Source organism: Rousettus aegyptiacus, unplaced genomic scaffold, assembly GCF_014176215.1.
Source record: "Rousettus aegyptiacus isolate mRouAeg1 unplaced genomic scaffold, mRouAeg1.p scaffold_m13_p_2, whole genome shotgun sequence".
NCBI lineage: Eukaryota > Metazoa > Chordata > Mammalia > Chiroptera > Pteropodidae > Rousettus > Rousettus aegyptiacus.
Window position 1 is genome coordinate 121,564,337 of NW_023416295.1, and position 24,044 is coordinate 121,588,380.

Sequence of the window (24,044 nt, forward strand, 5' to 3'; positions counted from 1 at the left end):
TGGTTCGTTGTGTGAAATTATTCATTAATAAAAACATATTTATCCCTGTGAACAAAATGTCACAGAAAAGAATGTAATATTTTTTGTTACTTAAAAAGAAACTAATAAGGCCTAATCTCCAGGTGGCTTTAAATTGGATAAGGTCATATTAGCACATCAAGTTTCGTATAAAGAGATGCTTTTCAAAGCTTTTAAAAGTACAGTTGACCCTTGAACAACACACGCTTGAACCGCACAAGTCCATTTCTATGTGGATCTTTTTCAATAAATGCCTATACCGTTTCTGATTCATAGTTGGGAGTCTGTGGCTGCAGAGGACCGACTGTATGCATCAATCTATACCATTTTATGTAAGGGACTTGAACATCTGGATTTTGGTATCTGCTTCTGAGGGATGTTCTGGAACAAATCCCCTGTGGATTCCAAGAGACAACTGGTATAGTTAAATTTTGGAGAAGTCAGAAGTTATATGTGAATTTTCACCTGTGCTAACCCTCACATTGTTCAACGGTCAACTATTGTTCTATTGAGTATAATAGACTTTGTTAATTATACCAAACTTTCTTAGTATATGTGAATTTCCTAAATATAACAGTCTAGGCCTTCTAACTGCAAAGTGTCTCTTTCATATTTTAATGTTTTTAGAACCCTGTAAGTCTTATTACCAACCTGCACATTTTTTGTACTGGTATTTTTATAAAGTTAATAAATAGATTATGTGTTTTAATAGCTGCATAGAAGTGAGGAAATATACTTAGGAATTCTGAACAGTGGGGTTCACATCATGAGTCAATTTTTATGAGAGTCCTTTTAAAATATACTTTGGGGGTTCTGTTACCTACGTTCTTAAGCAGAATCAAGTTTTTTCAAGTTTCAAAGGAAATGTAAGGCCATCAAGACTAGCAGCACAAGTGTAGCGTTGGTTTGCTGTTCTTCAGCGTTGTGAGCTCTTGCAGGGACTGTCTTGGAGTATGTGCATCAATGACTTACACAAGTCAGGCCTAGTGGAGTGCTGGATGGGTGGTATAATTAATTAGTTATCACAAGGCTGTGGGGCAGAAAGAGTCAATTTGCCAGGCTGAGAGGACCAAAATAGGTTGTTACTTAAGCTATTAAAAAATGATGCCCCTTTGCCACGTTACCTTTTCCATGTAATTTTAGGAAGAAAAAAAAAGTCTCAAGTGATAAATTGATTTTTTAAAAAATAAAAATGCTGCGGATTATCTTTAAGTAGTCTGTTATGGTGTACTAATAGTTATTCTATGCCTTTTTGAAAAGGTGAGCACTGACACATAGAATACACAGATGGAAAAAAGAAAATAAATGTGCATTAGAAAGCAGTGAATATGAATAACCCATAAGAGGGTGTGAGGGGAGGGAACGAACCAAACTGGTATTCGTATAGAACTATTAAGAGGTTTTTTTTTTTTTTTCTTAATATAAAAGAAGAAATAGCTACAATAGTTTTTTGCAAATAAATAGCCTACATACGACATTGAACTCTAAAATATATGTTTCAAAAAAAAAACCAGGCAATTTTATGAGCCCTTTAGGACAGCATTTACCCTGTGAAGCGGGCTTTGAGAGCCAGATTAGATGGCCTCTTGGCACCCTTCCCTGTGCTTATTCATAATGGGGCCATGCTGCCCTGCTAGAACCTGGTGTCCAAGCCGGGTTGGTGATTTAGTGCAGCAGCAAATGGGAAGAAGAAAAGAACTGGCAACTCAGGCTATAGCAGCTGGTGTTTATTTTTTAAAATATCTAGGTGCTCAGATGGGAATTGATGTGCCATGGTGGAAGCCCTGTCTCTCCTCCTCTTCCTGTACCCCAGGTCATCAGGTCAGTGCTGACAGAGGCCACCTGGCTATGCCGATGCTTTCCTGCCTCACATACCACCTGGAGCCCTGTCTGCTGCCTTGCCGGCCTCAGAGGTGCCACGAGGTGGCATTGGTTTCCAGTGGGGCTGTAAATTCGCTCCAGTCCTGGTTCCCAACCTTCTCACTATCATGGACCATTTTATTTTTAAGTTTATTTCTCTTGGATGGATCTCTTATAAAGATTTTGTCCAGCAAGCTTTATAAAATAAGTGTTAAGTTGCCCCCTTAAAAGAATTTTGAACCAAACACATACTATCTAGTCAGAAGGAAGGGTGGGCGTAGTGAATGAACTAACATTTCAGCCTTTAAAAGCAAAGGATTAACCTTTGTTTCGGTAAACATGTGTGTCCTTATTACTCACAATCTATTTTTCATTAGCTTTTTTCCCCCTTCAATACTTAAAATCACTCAAGTCTCCTAGTGCTGCATTCCCAGATCCTTAAGGAGCCTGGAGCACTAGTTGAAACTCTGCAGACAGGCTTGGCTTCGGCCTCACTCCTGGGTGTTCAGCCAGGTGTGCTCAGATTCCTGTCAGGAACATTTTTGTTTGGGATTCAAATGTGTAACACCTTCCTTGAGCACATCACTTTAAAGTCCCAAATATCCTTTTCCTGTTGAAAAACTATGTTTTAATAGTTTTGTTTTCTTGGCTGATAAAGTGCTGCTAGTTGTCTAAGAGACCTGATGTTTGTCAGCTACAAATTTAATTAAGCTCATGCTGAGAATATTACTTTTCCTAGCAGATTTTGGACTCAGGCAAAAGTTTATCTTGTGAAAATTTCTGTTAGTCACTTACTGTGGGTGAGAAGAACTTTAGAACACCTTTAGGTGTTTACTAACCTGTCAAAGTTCAGGAAGGCATTGATTACTCAAGAACATAAAATTAATTTTTTTAACGATATACTTTTTTTTCTTATTGCAGAATTGATGTGTGTTCATTGTAGGCACTGTCAGATTCTCAAGTACTATGAAGAACATAAACATTCTTAAATTCTATCACTAATAATTAGCTTCAGTTGATAATTTGTGTATCTCTAAGTACACTTGTATTTATTTACAAAATGGGATCATTCTACATACTGATTAGTAGTTTTTTCACTTCAAATGGAGTGACTATTTTTCCATGTAAATGCATATTGTTCTTTGTCATTTTTAATGCCTGCATTTTATTTCATTTATGATTTTAACATACATTTTTTCCCTTGGTGGTAACCAATTTTTTACTATTAAAAATAGCCCTGTGATGAATATCCTTGTGCATAAATCTTTGATAAGCCTTAATTTGAAAAGTGACATTTTTCTGGGAAGCATGTTCAGATTGAACTTTGGCCAGTATTTCTAGTGACATTATTTAATAGGTTGAAAAGATTAATGTTAACAATTAAAGTTGTTTTGAGAAAATGTCCTTTATGTACTTTATTTTAAAGTAGTGTTATCAAAGTAGTGTATTAGTGGGCCAGGATTACTGATTTAAGAAACATTGTTTCATTTCTATATTTAGGATTAAATAATGAGTTTCAGAAAAATGACCCTTAAGGACTAATTTAAGACCCTACTCTGAAGAACTGCCCATGATTCCCCAGAACTAAAGGTTCTTACTGGCTATCATGCATTCGATAGGTAATTGGTGGCATCTCCTTTTTAATTGATTTAACTTTTAATCAGTAATCTTGAGGGTCTGGGTATTACTTACATACATTTTAATTCTTCCAATACTTTACATAGAACCACACACATTGATGCTCAGATATATATAGACCTGAAATAATGGAGACATAATCAATATAGGTCTTTTAATTTCAAATGGAGGAAAGATAACCTTTACTCTCTAGACTGATTTCAAATTATGTGCTCAATTTCTGGGAATCCAACAGTTATCACAGTACTTTTTCAAACATCCATCTGCTCAATAAAAGTTGGAGGCATGGTACAGTATTCTCTGCATCTAGACTATCCTTCAGGGAAATGGGAGGCGAGGGCACAGACTATATCTAGCTTTCTAGCTCTTAGCTAGAGGTAAGCAGTAAGAACAGATCCTGCTGGAAAAAGTAGATTTCTTGGTATTTATGAATGATTGGCTAGCAATGAGAAGTCTATGTGTATAGATACTGAGTTCAAAAACCCATTGGAATTTCTGAACATCATCAGTTCTTTCTCTGCCCCTTTACCCATTCAGCTTTTCCCCTCCCTCTACCTCATTTTCTTTCCTTTGTAGGTTTTTTTTTTTTGTATATTTATAAAGCACCTGCTCACCAATCCTTTCTCTTTGCACAAAGCATTATTAAATTAGGCACAACCTATGATTTAGTTCATTTATGGACTGGATTTTTTATGCTGAAGCTTGCAGTTTGCTTTTGATAGAAAAACTCAAAGTCCCTTAAGATAATTGGCCCATTTCTCTCTCTGCCCAACCCCAAGCCAATATTTTCTTACTTAAAATTGCATTAGAATTACTTCAGATTGCAATAGAATTGAGAGTCCAGGATTAAAACCATAAAAAAAAAATGTACATGTAGATATGAATCAGTAAGGATAAAGAAATTCTGTATTTAATTTTATTAATTTTTATTCCTATATAGGTATTGCTTCTCAAACTGACCTGAAGAGCTTTTCTGTCAGCTCTACATAAATATTTGCCATATTGGAAATTAAAACTGAGAAATTTAAAAGATACCATAGATTCATTAAAAAATAAGTATGTAAATATTTTTAATGAAAAGTAACCATGTTTTCCAAAACAAAAACCCATTTAGTAAGAATTGTGGCATCGTTATACACTTCGGCAATTCTCTAAAGTGTCTGGCTTAATAGAAGACAGCTGGATTCTTACCTGCTTCTGCATTTAATCTTGTACGCTGTCACACTCATGAGTGAACTCCACTAATGCTTATGAGAGAAGGAGAGGACAAAGGAAAGCAACACCATAGCATTATGGTGAAAATCATTTTGACCTCACGTATCCCTTGGAAAGGTCTTGGAGACCTCCAGAGGTTGCCAGACCGTACTTCGAGAACCATACAGAGGATAAAGAGCATCACTTTCAATCTCATTTTTTAACTTTTCAGAGATAGATGAACTTAGACTACTTTTAAAAAGTTATGGTGAAATGCAGTGCTTCCATTTCTGACATGAATGTTTCTACCGATGCAGGAGGGTACTCTTCCACATCCCTTGTGGTCTTTGTTCCACATGTAGAGAGCTTCGTCTTCTCCAAAGGTTGGGCCTTTTAAGGCTTACGATTGAGGGGGGTTAGTGTTATCCATTTTTAACAGATAATAATAAAAGTGATAGGGGTCAGAATTCACTAGTTAGGCCTAAAGAACAAGTCCGAGGACTTAGTATTATAGCAACTCTGGAATTATTTAGTTTTCTTTGTATCATTATCATACATTTACTATATACTTCACAGGGGCTAAGGGGCAAAAGATGCAGAGGTTTTAACCTGAAGAGGATTAGACTTTTGCTGGGAAGATACATTCATGAAAAAATTAAAACCTGAACAAGTGTGACAAAGGAGCAGCATGATGCTGGGAGAGGATCAGTACTTCCACAAGGCAGTGTGAGGTCTTCTCGGCTCTTCTAACCAGCTTGTGGTTCCAGCAAAAATCTGGCTCACTTTTTAGTCCTCAGTTGGTGTATTTATAAAGCTAGGGCATTGACTCAGTCCTTTCTAGCTAGTGAGGTGCTGAGGAAGTAGCATAACAAGTTGTGCACTGGTTACTTAATTTCTACTGACTTTTAAGTAGGATACCTGTGTTCAGTTCATAAAAATGCTTTTTCATTTGCTTTGTCTTAAATCTCTGCAGGATATGTAGGCTGAATATGCATTTTAGTGAAAGGTGGAATTGAATTAAAAAATCTAATTAAATTTGATTTAATGATGCAAATTTCTACATCTAACAGCGTGGTAAACCAAGGATGGTGAGGTGGTAACTAAGTCTCTTGCCTGGAGGACAGCCTTTCCTTCCCTCCCCTGACTGCATTGGAGGGATGAGCACCAAGCACAGATTATAATGTTGTTTCTAGAACAAAATAAAAATCAGCTTTTACATAAACAGCCTATCTTAGATTTTAAAAGGGACTAACATTTTAGGCTTTTCCCCCCTAATTCTTTTAGAGTAATGATACAGTTACTGTATAGTCCAGAAAAGTTATGATTTGAACTATTTGTCTAAAATGAGAAGTGCTGCAAATTTTTATCAATGAAAAGGTAAATTTAGTGTGGTAATGATTCCACCATAATTGATTCCAGTTGATTCTACTCTGGGATGTCCTTTTTTGAGGCATGATTCAGTTACAGCCAAATTATAATTTGTAAAGTTACGTGGATGTCTGAATCGAGTCTGTGAAAAGTTGAAAAATGTAGAATTGGTTGAAACTTCCTTCTGCTCCAGAGAAAAGGGAATGAAGATCACAGCCGGTTTTCAATTTAGTACCTCTCATTGCCTGACAGTAGGTGACCTGAGGACATTCGATGTTCTCAGAATTGTGCTGTCGCTTGGTGCAGAGCTAATGTCCTCCACTTTGGCAGTTAAATTGCTGTGGAAAGCAGCTGTATTTGATGTAATTTTAATCAATACCTTGTACTTATATGTGGCCCTGTGGCAATTGTATCACTCTACTCTTAGTGTCTCTGACCTAAGAATAAAGGACACAGTTCCTTGCTTGAGATTTGGTTTTGAAAATTTATGTAAGTCAAATTATGTTTTAAAAGCACCAGGAAACTTGTTACTTAAAATGTGTCCTGCAGGACATATTTTCACAGAGTTGGGAATAGTTCTGTCAATCAGCATTGGTGCTTTGTGAGTTAAACTTTACTGCATTCTTCTAAAGTGGATGATAACTAGTGGTATGTTCATTTCAAACGTTTAGTGACCAGCAGCTTGCTAGCATCAGTAAGTCCTTGTAGGTCATCAGCGGTAAGTGGCTAAGGATGAGTGGTTTGGACTCTGCCTACCTCAGCCTCTTTCCTGATGTGCTTTTTGATACCTTTATAGGATTGATTTATTTTACTTTTCAGTATCTTCATTCATACCCAAACTGCTTGAGCTTCCATTTCTATGGTGGGGTTATTCTGATTTAAATAGGAACATTCAAAATGGTGTGCTCCACTGATTTTTTCTCATCAAAAAACATAGGCTCTTGAGTTTTCGAACTTAAATTACATATCCTTTCCCGAGATACAAATTTTTTTTTTTTTACCATATCTCAAAGCAGTGATTTTCCTCATCAATAAAGCTAATTTACAGCTTTATAAGAAACTAAGTCATTATTTTATTCCTTAAATATAATTGGTTAAGTACCTAAAAATCGAAGGGTGAGCCATCTCCATTTTATTCCATACAGCATTTAAGCTTTTCGGAGTATGCTAGAGGATCGACACCAAAACCAAAACACGAGGTGTTTAGATTGTGTAATGTTCATAAAATAGACAATTTGATTGTTAAAGTTATGTTTATTAAAATAATATACAATTGGTGGCGTCCATTTTTAATAAGTCATTGTGGGTACAAGTAAAACGGACTATTTCAGTTAGGTTGGCAGAAAACACTAAGTTAATTAAATTTTTAGTCAGTTAACATTAAATCACTGAATATAAGGCTGTGAATGTTAAAAAAAAAAAAAGCATTCTCTATCTTCAAGAAGTTCACAGATTAGCAGGGGAGCTATTATGTGCATAACTATAATACAGTGAGCCACTGAGATAAAAGAATTGATGAAACTCAGTGAGAACCCAGCAAATGGGGGCCAGGGAGGGGTTTAGTTCTTTCTGGGGAAACTGGGAAGGGGGTTAGCAAAGCTGACCTTGATCTAACCCTTGAGGAATGGTTGTTGGCTAGAGAAGGCATATGAAAGAGACAGTAGCGTGAGTAAAAGCATGGCGGAACGAAAATGGCTATTTTGGGGACTTAGAATAATCTTTGTGGCTATTTGTCGGTGTACATTTGTAGAGGCTCCTTAGAGAAAAATCCCCACCTGGAACCTAAACCACTTGGCACTAGACAGAACGATTCTCCTTTCGTATGGAAAGAGGGAGAGCTGATACAATTTTGACTGCTCTTTATGTCATGCTACGCATGGCCTCTGGAACCTCCCTACAAGACTGTGCTGCCTTTCCTTATGGTAGGAGGGACAATATTCAAATGAAGCCTCTGTATTTAGGAACCCTGCTGGGTTGCCCCTGGGACGTGCACTTTTACATGTCCTGGAGTGAAGAGGAAGTGGGAAAGAAGTGAAATCTTATGTGCTTCTCAGATAAGATCTTGTGGAGCTTGTCATGGTTGGAGGTGTAAGGTGAATTCACGATGGACCACAGCTTTTGCTACAGGAAAGGCAATAATGAGGAGGCATATCACCCTCGTTTGCTGGTGGGATGCCCTGGATTTGTGTCCTCCAGAAACTCTGAGAATCACCAAGGGATCAGAGCTCATTCTGGAGTTCAGGACCCTAAAACTCCCGAAGGCCCAGCCTTAAGCCACAGGGCTGCAGACACTGTGGATACTGCCTGCATTTGACAAGAAATAAAGGGCCACTGAAATTCTAAGCCAATTTTTCTTTTGTTCTGTGATTTCTGACTCATTACCATTAAAATCAGAGTAAAACATATTCCAGAAGGTGTCAGAACTTAAAAAAAAAAAAAGTGGACAGGCCAGGGATAGGGCTGAAAGCTTGTGAAGGCTCTTGTTATCTCATAAGGAACTTTATGCCCTAAGCAGTGAGCAGTCACAAAGGATAAACGTGCGCGCGCACGCGCGCACACACACACACACACACACACACACACACACACACATTTAGTAAGCAGTTATTGTGAATGACATGATGCCATTTTTATTTTGGGAAAATAACTGGTGGGCATTGGAGAAAAACAAGAAGGTAAGATATAATGGTGAAATAAAAGAGGGGACCGTTGGAGGTTTTCTGGATGTAAAAGTAGCAGATTGTGGGGACTGATTGGGAAGGAGGAAGTGGTGTGGGTAGAGACATCGAGTGCTTACTGTTCTCTGACTCTCCTCTTGCCTGGGCCCATGGGAAGGCTTATACTCTTCTCCCTCCTCATCAAGGCTGAGCCATTGTGACTAGTTCTGGCCAGTGTGTCGTGAGCAGAAGCCGAATGTCATTTCCAGGCTGAAGCATTTAATTGTCACTGGAAGACCTTCCGACATCATCTTTCTCTTGTACAGTAACAAGGAGGCTGTTTCAGACACTTCAGCTCTAGGTTGCTGAAGCCTCAGTCAGCTGAGTCCCTGTAGGGGAGACAGTTACCCTGTAGAGTTATTCAGGTCTACAGTGATCAACATTTGTTGTTATGAAGCTGCTAATCTTCAGGAGATGTTTGTTACCACAGCATAGTCTAGCATATCTTGACTAAAACATGGTAATAATTTTGTGGTATGCACTTGTAGATGGAACCGACAGTAGAAAAACAGATTTAACATTTAATAGGTGCAACCTGAGAAAACACCTGTACACGTGCTGAGCTAGAATTAGGTAAGTTTCTTTGTATGATTTCTTAGAGCTTTTAATACAATGTGGTGAATTTTGAAACTCCAAGCCGAGGGAGAGTATGCATTTATTAAATTTATCTGACTATGAATCACCTTTTTCAATAAGTGCATTTATTAACATTTTGAGGAATGCGCTTAAAGAAATACCAAGTTACACAATTGTAATAGTCTAGGAATAAAACTAATTGTATACATTTTATTTTTATTTGCGAGAAGAGTCCTTGACTGGAAAGGAAAGGTAGATTTGAGAGGGAAAACTGAAAGGATTGGCAGTGGTGTGACTTACTGGATACTTAAAGGAAGAATAAAGAAGTCATATTGTTTCTGTATACCAACTCATTTCCAGCTGATTTCTTACCAGCCTCCACAGTAACTTTCTAGACCTTTGTTCCTTTCCTTAAGCTATCAGTTCCATTTCTAAACCTCTTTGTGTAGGCAAAGGTTCTGACCTACCCACCTTACTGAATGTGTTCTCTACAAACTCCTAGTCCACCTTGGGATGTCTTTTACACCATCCCTTTTATTCCCTGCTGTCTCAGATGGAGAAATGTCTGCCAGAAGTGTTAACATCCTCCCTTCCCCACATTTGTGCCATCTTCCATTTCTTCCATTTGTTATCTTGAGTCTTTTCCTCTCCATTGCTTCACGTTTTGCCTATAGATGTGTTCAATCATTGCTATTGGTCAAACAACATATCTCCTCTTCTAGCTGTATCACCCCTTCAAGTTACTATTGCGCTATTTTTTATAACTCTTTACTTCCTTCCTTAGAGAAACTTTGAAATGCCTACCCTCTGCCAAGTGCTCTTCTTGGTACCAGGGATGCAAAGACAAGATAAACCTCTTTTCATAGGACGATTCATCCAACTGAACAGGCCACTGCAATGGAGTGTGCTGGGTGTTGATAGAGGTGCAGCGCAAGAACATCATGGAGTGCCAGAGAGGGGCACAGAGCTAGACTTGGAACATCAGAGGAGGCTTCCTGGAGGAGCCGAGTGACCTTTAGAGAGGTCAGCCAGCCAGTGGAAGGGCCAGAGAAGAGAACAAGTGTGAGTGCATGGAAAGGTGAGAGTAGAATGGACTTCAGAAACTGGGTGGCCTCCGCTCATTGCTTCATCCTCAGTGCTATGTAGAAAGAGGCTCACCACAGGTCACCAGGGACTTTTTAGGTTCAAAGAGTCACTTAAAATTTTTGTTTACCCCCCACATCCTCACTGGAATGGTGATTGTTGTCATTGTCGCCGCTCACTCTCTAGTCCCTGAATTCTTTTTTTCTCTCAACTTCTGGAGATTCCTTCCTTCTGGTCCTTTTCTGTTTTTTTAAAACCAAGATCCCTTCTCAGAAATCTCTATTAAATACTGATGTTCTCAAGCTCTCCACATCTCTCTGAGCCGTTCTCTTCAACCTCCCCATTAGCCTTTTTTAAAATCCATACAGCTTGCTTTGAAATTTGAATTTATTTTCAGCCTTGCCTCTCTTCACATGGTCCCCTCTGTGGTAATCATCCTTTCACTGTGCCTGCCTATATCGTGTGCTTTGCCTGAGTCTGAATTTGTATTTGTTTGAAACGTGAGTGTACTCGATGCCCATGTATCATTCAAGAGCTAATGGTTTTTGACAGTGCCAGGTGGAAGCTGTTGGATAGTGCTGAGACCTCCTCGTGCCAATACCTATGAACAGCTGGGGAACAAATCTGCTTTTAGTTTCTGGAGTTATGTTGGACCATTTATACAATTCTGTTACTTAGGTTTTCTGGAAACATGTATTCTCTCTTGTCCAGTTACATTATAGTGGATTCTTTTTGTGCGTGTGTGTGAATTGCCAGATGAAGAGGAATAACTAGCATTTAAATTGTTAGCTTTGTTAGAGCAATTAATTGAGTCTGTATGTTGATTCAGAGTTACTGTTTGGGATGCCATAGGTAGAAAGTTAACTACACTTGTTGATATGTTTACGTTTCTGCCAAACCTCCTGTAGTGTGCCCCAATTATTTCCAATTCTCTTGTTCTTGGGCACATGGCACCTCCCTCTCCTCACCAACCTGTGACCCTCTAGATTGTGGAAGCTCCATCCTCCCTTTCGAAGAGACATAGAGCCAACCTGAAATGGACATGCAGAGTGTGTGAGAAGTAAAACTGTGCTACCGCAGCATAATATAGCCCAACCTTACTGATGCACTTTTGCAAATTTCGTCGGTATTTGGAAAATTAAAGTTAATTATGCCTGGTGTATAAGAGTGGTTCTAGATTTTCTTAGTATCTCAGGCAGTATGTTGGGACTGGGAAGAAATAATTTTCAGGTAAACAAATGAGTGTTCTAGCTTATTAAGTGGGTTTCACTGTATTATCTGAATTTCTTATTAGAGTCCTTTAATATAATCACCATTTTATGCCGTTACAGGCACTCAAGAATATTAATAGATGTCATTTTTTCCTTTTTATTGAAATAAGGAAACAGGTGAATTACTGAAAGATTTAGTAAGGATGGTCAGCAAATGTTTTCAGGTGCTGTGAAAGGAAGACTTTGGGTTTTAATGGTAACCAAGTTAAAACCTGGGCCTTCAAGAAAATCTAGCAGAGGAAATAAACTGCAATTAAAGTATCAGGTGATAAGTGCTATTATAGAGGAAGCTAAGATTGTTAAGGACAGGAAGAAGGGCTCCCTAACCCTGAGTTGTGGCGTTGGGAAGTTTTCTGGTGTGTGCGCGTGTGTATGTGTGACATTTGTTTGACTGGAATTTGTTAGACATCTGCTCTGTGCCAGGTAATATGATGGAGGTTGGGGATACAGCAGAGAAGAAAAGCATGATCCCTGCCCTTGCTGAACTCCTCATTCAGAGCTGAGGGATGACCGATTACTAGGAGCTGGCCAGCACATTTCCTGAAGATGGAAGCCTGTGTGCAGAGTGGGGTTGTGAGATGAAGCTGGAGAGGAGCCAGAGGATGAAGGGCCTTGTGCAGGAACATACTTGTTAGCTAATGGTCACTAAATGAATTGTACAAGATAATGAATACATTTCCTGGAAACATAATACGTTATGCAAAAAAAAAAAAAAAAAGCTTTTGAATGCTCCATTTGATTAAGAAACTTGTTACATTAAAAGTTGCTTTTGGGAGAGCAAGAAGAACTCTCATACAGTAGGATTTAAAAATATGGCAAACTAGGGTAATTTTATAGCTTGTAATGTGGGGGGGAAAGAGGAGTCACGGATGATTCCAGAGATGTGGGCCCAATAGTAAGGCAGGGAGGCCAAGCAAAGGGACTGGTACAGTGTTGTCTTTAAAGGAATCGGCTGCGGAGTCCATTGGCTCAAGTTCCAATCCGAAATCACCTCCTCCTAGCTGACATTTAATGGCAGTTTCCATATGTGTGAGCCAGGGATTAGTTGTAACTCAGAATGCTTATGAGGATTAAACAAATGCTGAGAAAAGAAAACGTGGCAAATAGTTAACTTGTAATTATTTAATACATACCCCACTCTTATGGGAAGCTCCTTCAGGGCAGGGTCAGCCTCTGTTTTGTTTACTGCTCGATTCCCAGCCCTCGTATAGGCCTGGCCCTTAGGTGCAGTAAAACTCCCAATAATGAAACGAAGGGGTTCTATAGGGGAGGAAATGTAATTTTCCCTCTACTTTTCTAAATTCTTGGATGAGATCTCCCAATCCCACAATAAAAGATTAACAAGAGGAAAACTGAAATTTAATAATATGTCTACCTCCTGTATACGTGGGAGATACCTAGGAAAACTGAGTAACTCCCCAAAATGGTCCAAGAAATCACTTTAAATAACTTCTTCAGCTAAAGACAAAAGTCGTTAGGGGGTAATGGGGATAGGGAGCCAGTTATGGGAGGTTTCCAAGAAAAGCACATTAAAGAGGGTAAGGCTGTTATACAGATTTAAATCACTGCCTTCTCCATTGATAAGAATTTCTAGACTTATAGTCATTCTCCCCTTTCTGGTACAGAGAGGGAAACACCCTTAAAAATGGAGATTTCCTATATAAAGGTAAAAGTTTCTTATAAAAGGATCGTTTCTACTATGTTTTCAGAACTTTTCCTGTTTGCTTTTTCTTAAAAATAATCACCTCGAGATAATCCTTATGCCAGAGAGCTATGTTTTGGGGAGTGTGAGGGAGTGGGGAGCATATTCTCCAAAAAGAAAAAAAATTTAATTGCCTAAAATCAAGAGGGCATTATTGTAAGGGTCAAGAAGTAGGTGGGACAGCACTGTGAAGCCGGCTGTCTGGGAGACCCTGTGTCTGGCTGCAGATCTGCATCCCTCCTGGTCACTGCTCGGTGGTTGCCTATTCCAATTTAATTACCAGGTGGGGCAGATCTGTGTCTTCTGCCTGGCTGAGACTTTTGAGCCAGAGAAACAGTGTGTTGGAGCTTTCTTGTACATGGTAAGTATTTGTTCAGTAATGCCTAATGCATTTGCTTCAGAGGGCTACAGAGAAAAATTATTATAAATCGGATGGTTTAAAACAACAGAAATTTGCCTTTTCCAGCTTCTTCAGGTGGCTGCTAGCACCCCTGATGTGAGAAATATCCATCAGATAAAGAATTAGACCAAAGGCTTATTTATAATGCCCCTCCCCCCCTTTTTTAGTTTCAGAGTCAAAATTTTGATTTAGCAATTCATCTGAGAAAGGACTGTTGACAAGGAGTTCTAGTATAGTGAGTAGGGCCTAGAACCCAAAGCACGGAGAACAGAGGACAGAGGGAGAGCTTTGGTGGCAGAACTGGACATTCAGTTGCTCTAATGACCTCGGGCAATTCACTTGTTTCCTCAGAACTCCAGTTTCTGCATTGTAAAACTAGGGTTGTCTACAGCCATGCTACCTTGAACAAGCCCGATCCCCTCTGATCTAGAAAGCTAAGCAGGGTTGGGCCTGGTTAGTACTTGGATGGGAGACCATATAGGAAGACCAGTTGCTGTAGGTGTGTTTAAAAAATAAAAAATAAGGTTATAAGCTGACAAGGTCCTTGCAATCTGTGAGGTCAACCAAGGGTTGCCTCACCTGAAAAAAAATAAAACAAACAAACAAACAAACGAGGGTAATGATATCCAGCTCCCAAGATTCACAGTGATGAAGTTGAGATGTAATGGCACTTGCTGGTGCTCATTGAGATGGCCTCTCTTAGGTAGGGGGAGGGGCAGGAGCACGAGAGTGTTGTAGAAAAAATATCCAGCCTTTTGGAAGAAAATATTACATTTGTAAGGAGAGTAATTGCTGGGGATGAACAGACCCAAACATTTGGAGGTGATCTGTTTTGGTGTAACGCCTTCTTCAGGGAGAAATGGGTCAGTAGAATCTTAAGAGCTTTTCTCAGCTCCAGTTCACCCTCCTCCATGTTTAGAACTACGTCACCGTTGCATTTGATTTCTCTAGACACATTAGCATCCCTAATCATTTCAGATTCTGTTTCAAAGCTGAAAGAGAAGGAATTTGTTGTCATGCTATTCATGTCTGGTTACATTTATGTGACAAACTGACTCGAGCCCGTTGTGTTAGATTCCAATTATTCCCATGTCCTACTTTTAATACACAGATGGTGGAAGAACCCTTATCATTTCTTTCTCATCTTCTTTGTTGCCTTTGTCTTTTGTTTCTTTTGGGGGTCATTTTAATGGAAGAAGTGGACTACTGTGTTTCTAAGGGTTTTTCATGTGTAACAATACAGTTTATACCCTTTGGACATTCTGTTGGTGACCTACTTTTTATATTCTTTACTGTCCAAGTATTTTTGTTCATGGAGAGAAGCATCTTCTATATGTATTTCAGTGCTCAAACTATTAAATTTATATCTAAAACCAAACTTTGAAAGTTAATTTATTAGACAGTTCTTCAGTTTATGTAAACATGATTGTAGACTTAAATTTCTATTAACATTTTAAATTACAATGATGATTCTTTTGAATATTGCAAGTACTGTAAACAGCACTCAAAGATCCAGCAGTTATGAAACATATAACATACTTAAACCTGTTCTAAAATTCCAGTGCCATGGGGGTTCATTTTTTGTTCTTGAACTTGCTTGTTTACTTTTTCCAGATTTGTAGCAACATATATTTTGATAGCTTCTACTGTTAGAGCAGTACACATTTCGATACTTTCCAAGGGATACAGTGATACAGTAGTACAATTCCACAATTATAGAAGCCTTATCAGACCCAGAAAAATGGTCTGTCCAGCTGAGTTGACAGGATCTAGTTATCAGCCGATTGCTTTTTATGGTCATCTCTACGTTCATCAAATTAAAGCCACTGGTCATCTGGTTAGGGCCCTTTTTATATTTGTCCTACACGGATTACATCAATAATATTTGGAGCCATGCTTTCCATACAGGTTCTAGTTTTTCTGAGGCACGCTACGCCCCCTAGAATGTTTTAGTCTTCAACTTTTGGCTGGCTCACATTTCATGGACCGTTGTTGCCCTGTCACACTGGTGGTTGCCAGGTCTTTTTGCATTACAGAAACGTACATATGCTTTATGACTGTCTTACTCCATTGGTGGGGCCATCTAAGGGTATCATCTAGGATATGAGGGATGAAGTCTGCAGTTAGTGTACCTCTAAGAACATTTAGCTAATTCATCATCTCAACACATGGTGGTTTTCTCTCCTCTAGTTAAGAGTATACTCTACCTTTGTTAGGACTAGTATTACTGAGTTCCCCAAATTCACCTATCTCTACTTACAGAAATATTCAATAGAAGAAACAAAACACTTAGCACTCTTCTATTTAAAAAAAAACAACTGATACGCCTTTCTTTTGCACCATAACACTATGTTGTATAACTTTTCTTACTTGGTTATTATAAAATCACACCGCCTTTCACACTGGGATCGTGTTACTGCCCAGGAGGCCTGTGTTGTCCCATCTTGGCCAGTGATTTGTCCTTTCAACACTAACCCTTACCTCCTCGAATACCTCCTACCTTTCCAGTCTTGCCCATCTTTAGTTTTCCCGGCCCAAAATATGTCATTGTTTACCCTCTTAAGAATTGGAGAGTAGCTTGAAACCAAAATCTGGGTAGTATTTTTATGTAACAAGTACTGTCGTGATGTTTACTATATACCAGGTATTGTTCTAAACTCTTTCCAAATACGGTCTCATTCACGTATGATGTGAGTACTATTGTCCTCATTTAATAGATGAGGAAACTGAAGCCCAGAAAAGATAACTAACTTGTCCAGGGTCACACAGCTGGTAGGTGGCCCAGCCAGAATTTGAATGCAGGAAGCCTGGCTCTGAATTTGTCTCTGCTGCTTGAGAGATGCCTGTGAGTGCTGTTGGGGTGGCAAAAAGCTTTTGCAGCTATTAAACTATATCCAGGTTAGAGCTGGAAAATTTTTAAAGTTTATAGGTTTAATCGATTTTTCTAAGAAATTAACATTTCACATACTAAAACATCATCGATTTTAGACACACTATTTCATAAACTAGTAAGAAAAAAAAAATGCTGCAACCTTCATTAGGACAGTACTCAGCCCAGTGATCCTGGATGACACCTGAACGTGTCACATCAACCTTTGTGGCTTTAGAATTTCTTTCCTGTGTTAACAAGGGAGGCAGCTCCTCCTGCCTCCACTTTTGTTAAGCATCTGACAGGAATCCTTTCACCTGTTTATCATGACAGAAGGTGCAAAGCTTCGTCTACTGCTGAGTTTTTTCCTTTCTTAGGTCCCATTAGGCATTTGGTTATAGCATTGCAAGAAAATATGACAGAACAAGTATTTGCTTTAGTGATAATCAGTTTTATACCCCACGGCTCTCTGTCTTTGGGCTTTGTGTGTGGACGACCACCTTCTGCTTCAGTGCTGCATGGAGTGTAGCCTTTGCGAAGGCTTTTTCTATGGTATCTCAGTTCCGCGTGAGAAGTACCAACAGTGCACATAATTCAGTTGAAGTCGTGACTCTGTGAACAATTTTAACCAATTCAAGTTTGCATTGTGTTTTTATACCCTATTCTTCTTATACCATGAGGTGTCACCAGCCACTAAGACTTTCTATTACAGAGTGACGCCAGAAGAAAGAAACCCTTTCAGAAATTATTTCCCAGGAAATAGATTGCATATAAGCACGTAAGTAAGTATACACCGAATTTTGGAGTTGCCCTTCCGTTTCTCTGTTCTTGTCTAGAAATCGATGGCTCCTTGCAAATCTGGTTTGACTATTCATATATAACCTAGTTCCTAAGTAATATTTTTGAAAGGGTTCAATTCTTAGACTCTGCATCCCTCTTCCCCCCGCCCCCTGATCTCCCTCCTTGTTTCCTGCAGTGATATCTAGACACAATGCTGGTTACTTGGTACTATTCAAGTCTGCAAATCTTAAGCAAAGTTGATCGTTAGTGGTTTGTTTGTTTTTTTTCTATCATTGGAGGAGTTTCGGTGGGTAGGCATTCTTGATCATTTTGTATTCAACTTCATCTTAAAGTGTGGACAGAATTCTTACTCTTGTTAAGTGACACCTGTCTCTTAGGCCTAGTTTTACCTAACTAGAATCCATTATATCCACTATTGTGATTTTCCTACCCCTCCCTTCAGATGTCATGAAAGCACTAGAATATGGAGGATGAGATTATCTCAAAGGCGGAAGTCTTAAAATAATATTTCAGGATATTTCTAGACCAACAACGTGCTTCACTTCCTGTTGCTTTGTCTATCACCCAGCTCAGTGTTCTTCTTTTAGAGTGTTTGCCACTGACATGCTTCCACCTCTTCACCAGCTGTTCTTATCTTAACCTTAAAGCATTACAGAGGTTTTCAGAAGTTGATCATTGAGGATATCTTTTAAGTCGATTGTACTAGTTAACTTCAAATGGGAAGAACTGGGATTATGGTGATGCCTCAAATGCAGTGTCCATAAAACTTGACTCTTCACTGTATTATCTAGTCTGTTTATGTGTCATTTAGGAGAGGGGTTGACAATTGTCCTTAGATTTGCCTTGCAAAGTGATATATCCATGATGGGCAGTGGGATTGTTTTCCCCTCAAGCCCACCAATTTGGTTGCTATACAAGTACCCTATAAAAAAGTGGTGATCAAATATTTAGTCTAATTAGACTAGATGGGGAGATGCTTCTTTGGCCATAAGAGATAGGCCTGTATAGGTTGTCTCTCAGCTGTGGCTTGTTTCAGATATGTGTGGGTCCTCCAATCTGTTGTAGATCCTCTCTGGTTTTACTTCCACTATCATTCTATCATTCTTAGGAGTAACAATAATTATTATGATAATTGGAGCCTCAACAGTATTGAGCCCTTTCTATGTTCCAGAGACTGGGTTAAGGATTATACATATATTATCTTAATTAATTCTCAGAGTAATTCTGTGGAACCAGGAGTGTCACCACGAAGATGAGGAAGTGATTCTTAGAGGTTAAATGGCTTGTCTAAAGCCTCAGCCCACTGTGGGAAGTCAGGATGCTGACCAAGGTGGACAGCCTCCGGGGTGGGGGGTAGGGACAGCTCATTAGCTTTGGTTCTCCCTAGGCTGTGCCAGAGAGGGCTGGGAGTGAGTCCTGATGTCGTGTGCTTTGTCTGGAAAATGTTCTAGTGTTGGTCAGTCACAAACAGTGCCAAAGTATTTCTGCTTTGTAAATTTTTTAAAAAAATTATAAGCTTTTTCAAAATAGTATTTTATATTTAGTTATTGAGCCTTCTGGATTGGTTTGTGAGGAACTCTCTAAAGTAAGCAAATCACGAAATGTTTATATTCTCATATGTATTGTCTTTTATTATCCCATTTTATTCTAATCTTGGTAGTTTGCCTCAGAATTAGCAGCTTGTAGAACTTCCCCTCCTTGCCTTCATTTGGAATTGAAACCTCCTTGTACTTTTCATTCTAGCTTCATGGACGAAGGACATGCAAGAGCCACAGGGGTGCCTGGAGCAGGGGCTCTGTCTCCTCAGACCTACCTGTCAAGGGACTACCACAGCACCTTCCAGCATGTGAATGCAGTCGTCCCCCATTATCCATGGGGAATACATTTTAAGACCCCCAGTGTATGCCTTAAACCATGAATAGTACCAAATCCTATATATACTGTTTTTTCCTATACATATATACCTGTGATAAAGTTTAATTAATAATTAGGCACAGTAAGAGATTAAAAATAATAACTAATAGTAAAATAGAACAACCATAACAATGTACTGTAATAAAAGTTACGTGACTGTGTCACTGTTTCAGGGGCTCCCTTGCTGGAGTCTTCTACAGGCTCAGTACTTTGCTGATGCAGCACATTGCCATCCATCGGAACGTTCTTTCTGTTCATGCCTTCTATCCACAAATTTAATGCCTTTCCCATCCTAACTAAGCAGTTATGCGCTGCGGTTGTAACGTTTGCAGTTCGAGGTGCAACAGCAAAACTAACACTACTTTTTCCCTCTTCACAATTTCGTGGATGGAAGATTTGTCCTTACTGTAGATCTTAGCAGCCTCGGCATATGATTTTTTTTCTCATTAAGGCAAGAACTTCCACCTTCTCCCTTAAAGGAAGCACTTTACGGCTTCTTTTTGGCATAGCCGAATTGCCAGCATCACTACTTCTGTGCTTTGGAGCCTTTATCAAGGAAAACAAGGGTCACTTGAACATGAGCAGTGCTGTAAAGCCACATTGGATCTGAGAACCGAGCTGGCTACTAAGTGACTAAGGGGCAGGGAGCATCCACAGTGTGGATATTCTGGACAAAGGGATGATTCATGTCCTAGGAGAGACAGAGCGGACGGCGTGAGATTTCATCACCCACTCAGAATGACACAGTTTAAAGCATATGAATTGTTTTATTTCTGGAATTTGACCATGAGTAATAAACGATAGAAAGTGAAACTCTGGATAGGGAGGACTGCTGGAATTGGATGGCACGCATAGAAAGGATCTTCCTGACCTGTTAGGAATGTCGAGGATGTATGTCACTTGTTGAGCAGCTCTGCTCTTGTACTTCAGCTCGATGTCCTTAGTGTTAAGTGTATGCGTACTGCTCTGGTTGCACTTTTGTTGAGGCAACTTCTATAAAGGCGTATGTATGTATGTGACTTCAGAGCAAGTACCACTGGCAGTTCCCATCAGCAAAAGGCTTCTCTTTCCTAGGGCATAAACTGTTGTGGTTTCTCTTTGGCTTGCTTCAGATTTTGTTTGTGACGTGGCAGGTTTTTTTATAAAACTAGGCAGCGAGTTTCATTATTGGCGATCTTGTTTTTTCTTCTCCTTCAAGTAATTTAAAAATAGATATATGAGAACTAATTCGATTTAGTTGCTGATAATTTTCATTCCTTCATTGTAAATGTAAACTCACCACCTAAGGGTTTTGAAAAAGTGGCTTTGGAGACTTGGCTGGTGCCACTGGGGACTTATGTTATTAGCAAATACTAATATTCATCATGCAACAGAAAGCCCTCCACTGCCATTAGGCCATTAGAAGGCACTGAACTTGCGAGACTAGGATGTCTCCTCTGTCTGTCCTGAGCTAACTGCCTGTCACAAAAGGAGTTCAGGTTATGTGGAAAGAGAGGTGGTGGCTGACATTTCATAGCCTCTAAGTTCTCTGTGCTCTGTAGATGTGGGATTTTCACCAGCCCTGAGAAAACCAAAGAGCATGTATGGAGGAAAAAAAAATAATTTTCCTCCCATCTCTTTTAGTTCTTCTGGCTGGACTAATAATCAAATTAGCTTAGGACAGATTGACAGGAGAAATGTCCAGATTTATTATGTATGTACAAACTGGGGTTTCATAAGAATATGAGACCTTGAGAGCAGATCGGGCAATTAAGGCTTACATGCCATCTTGAGCTAAGAAGAAAAGGCAGGTTGCGATTTGGGACTTGAAAAGACAGGAAAACAATTTGCATAAAGATAGAAAAGCAAATGTTTGGCAAATAAATGTTTGCTGGGCCATTTTTAATAGCGAGACTATTAAAAGAGGACTTTGACCTAAGGAGACTTGCTAGATTCCTCCCTGTCTACCACACCTAGTTCATAGTTATCTATAATGACAGCTCCCCTCCTGGGGTGGCAAACTCTGTTTCTTCTCACATGTCTGGGTTTAGGTTGTGGTGGTGAAGCAAAAAGGCCAGAGTTTGCTAAAGAGAATGAGATCTGAGATGTGGCTTGGAAATGATGTCACCGCATGCAGGGATAGAAACATGTGGGAGCGCTGAGAAGGGGATGCTCAAGTTTCGTCCTCCATCTCCGGAGACAGAATGTGTGAGGTAAGTCTGGCAGTTGGGCAGTAATGCTTTGCAGCCAGAGAAACCAGAGTTTAAATCCTATCCTATTTTTCCTTTTCATAAAATTGAAAACTGGTGTGAGGATTAGATGATGATGTAAGGACAATGGCCAGCCACATAAGACATGCTCAAAATACATTAGCTTCTTCCCCGACCCCACATGTTGTCCACACACATCTTTCCTCTCATATCCAGATGAGAAAAATCAGTATTCAGAGAAATGGCTTGCCTGAGTGACAGAATTGGGGCTACACTCTTTTTTTATTTTAGTTTTTAAGTCCTGCTACCTGTTTCCCAAGAAGACTGTGCGTGTTTTATACATGTCTGGCATTGGGCTAGCTAGGGTACAAGGCTGTCTGAGCTTTGTCCTTTTCATAATTGAGTATGGTTGTGTTGTTTTCCATACAAATAAAGGCTGTGGATTTGACTCAGAAAAGCTGGCCCGTCCCTCTGGTTCGCCATGGGTAGTGGTAGGTATGCCTATAAAAGCTCTTCCAGTACCTATGTATTTGCATAGTTTTTAGAGAGAGGTGTGTGCCTCCAAGGCTTGTCTGTCAGCATCTTGTAAAATTAACCATTTCTTCATTGATTTACATTCTAAAACCAGTTACGTTGGGAGTTTTTGATTTTAAGCTGTTAGGGGCACCTCTTACCTTTTTGTTTCTTTCCCCTGCTGTCAGGTGGTTAGTAAAACTGTAAACAAATATATAAGTACACCCAGGAGTTTTAAGGGTTTTTTGTATTACCATGATCCTATAATTTATATGTTTAACAATATGTTACAGTGTACGCGCCAATTTCTCAATTAAGGAACAAAATATTATTGTTATAACATGTATTTCTGTTAATAATGCATCAGCGCATTATACAGTTGTCTTTCCCACTTCCACATACTGAAGTTTTGGTTACAGTTTATCCTTAATTGTGATCAACATGCCCTAAACATTCATCAGAAATCATGTGTGCAAAGCCTTTCAAGTTGCCTCCTAATTGTCTTAAAACCAATTGAAGCCTGTTTCTTTTTCATCGAAAGGTTGGGTTTCCTATTATTTTCACTTCAGTAAAGAGTGAAGGAATATCACAAATTTTAATGTGTATAAACTAAGAAAGCCACATATAAGATATAAATTTTGAAATTTGCATGAATTACCCAAGCATTCAATAATGTATTTCAGGAAGTTGATTAGAGAAGTATGGATTGATCGTTGCCAAATGAATTTTTACCTCTAAGTGACTGCCTTTTTGAAGCTTTTTTTGCAAGTCTGCCTGTTTTCTAAATTTGGAAAAATATCTGTATTTGAGCCTTGAAAAAGACAGTCTCTTAGCAACATGGAAGGACAAAGAGGAACAAATTAAGTAAGTATGCTATGATTTGTGTATGTTCTTACTGTTTTGAAAACCACTCTAAAGGTAGGTATTTTTAAAAGCTGTTTATAACATTTGATAAATATAAAAGTCATAAAAATGAGAGTGGTGTGTTTTTCCTGTTCTGTGCCTTCTTGTCTTTGTCTTCCCGCACTGTACATTTTTACCCACTTGGAGGGCATACATAGGCATTCCTAATTAAGGATTAATTAAAAGTACAGGAGGACTTTCTGCTTCAAACTTACTTCACTTAGAAAACATTGCTTTGATAAACAGATAAGTCAGTTTTAAAGAGTAAACAGAGTTCACTCCCATTTTAGACATCTATAATAATTTATTTAACCTTGGAAGCATTTTGCATCCATTATGAATCTGTAGATAACAAAATGCAGAAGTGGCTACTGACCCCCAATTTGAGGCTAATTATATGTTATAGCTTAGCTCCTTTGCTTGTGAGGTATAGGGGTGGAGAAAGGAGAAGATTTATAGTGAGGCTGTTTCCTGGGCTGGGCTGAGAAATCTAGCAGGAACCCTTAATGTGACTCTGCCACATTCTTTCGGTGAAAGCAAGCCACAAGACTAACTCAAATTGAAGTGGGGGAGCGAATTTATCTCTTTGGGAGGAGCAGCATGTGTACACAGGGATGAGAGGAATTTCTGGTGTCTGACTTTGAAAATGATATTTTACATGAATTAAAGGAGTATACCTCAGATACTATGTTCCATCAGTTCTGAGATGCACACACCTCCTCCCTTGTTTTAACACCTCTGAAGTCAGGATGCATTTACTATGATAGCATCTTATCACCATTGACTAGACAGCACTGATGCATTATTGTCATTACCTGTGGTTGTGCAGATGTGATGTAGCAATTGTGTTTATGTATATTGTTGATAATACAAATGTCAAGGTTAATTGCATATAAAAGTTCTTCAAAAATATTAAATCATAATTCAACACAGAAACAAACAGTAAGTTCTTGTGTACATAAAAAGTTGTAGAAACAGAGCAGCATGATGTAAATTTGATACTAGTAAAGCAAATTTTCATTAGAGGA

At 39.0% G+C, this 24,044-nt stretch overlaps 1 protein-coding gene and 1 pseudogene across 4 annotated transcripts in view; both read left to right on the forward strand.

Annotated features, from left to right (window-relative positions):
- Window positions 1-24,044, forward strand: part of PPM1H (protein phosphatase, Mg2+/Mn2+ dependent 1H) — a 292,075-nt gene that overhangs the window by 10,254 nt on the left and 257,777 nt on the right. The window lies entirely within an intron of this gene.
- LOC118613884 lies at window positions 14,211-14,329 on the forward strand (annotated as a pseudogene).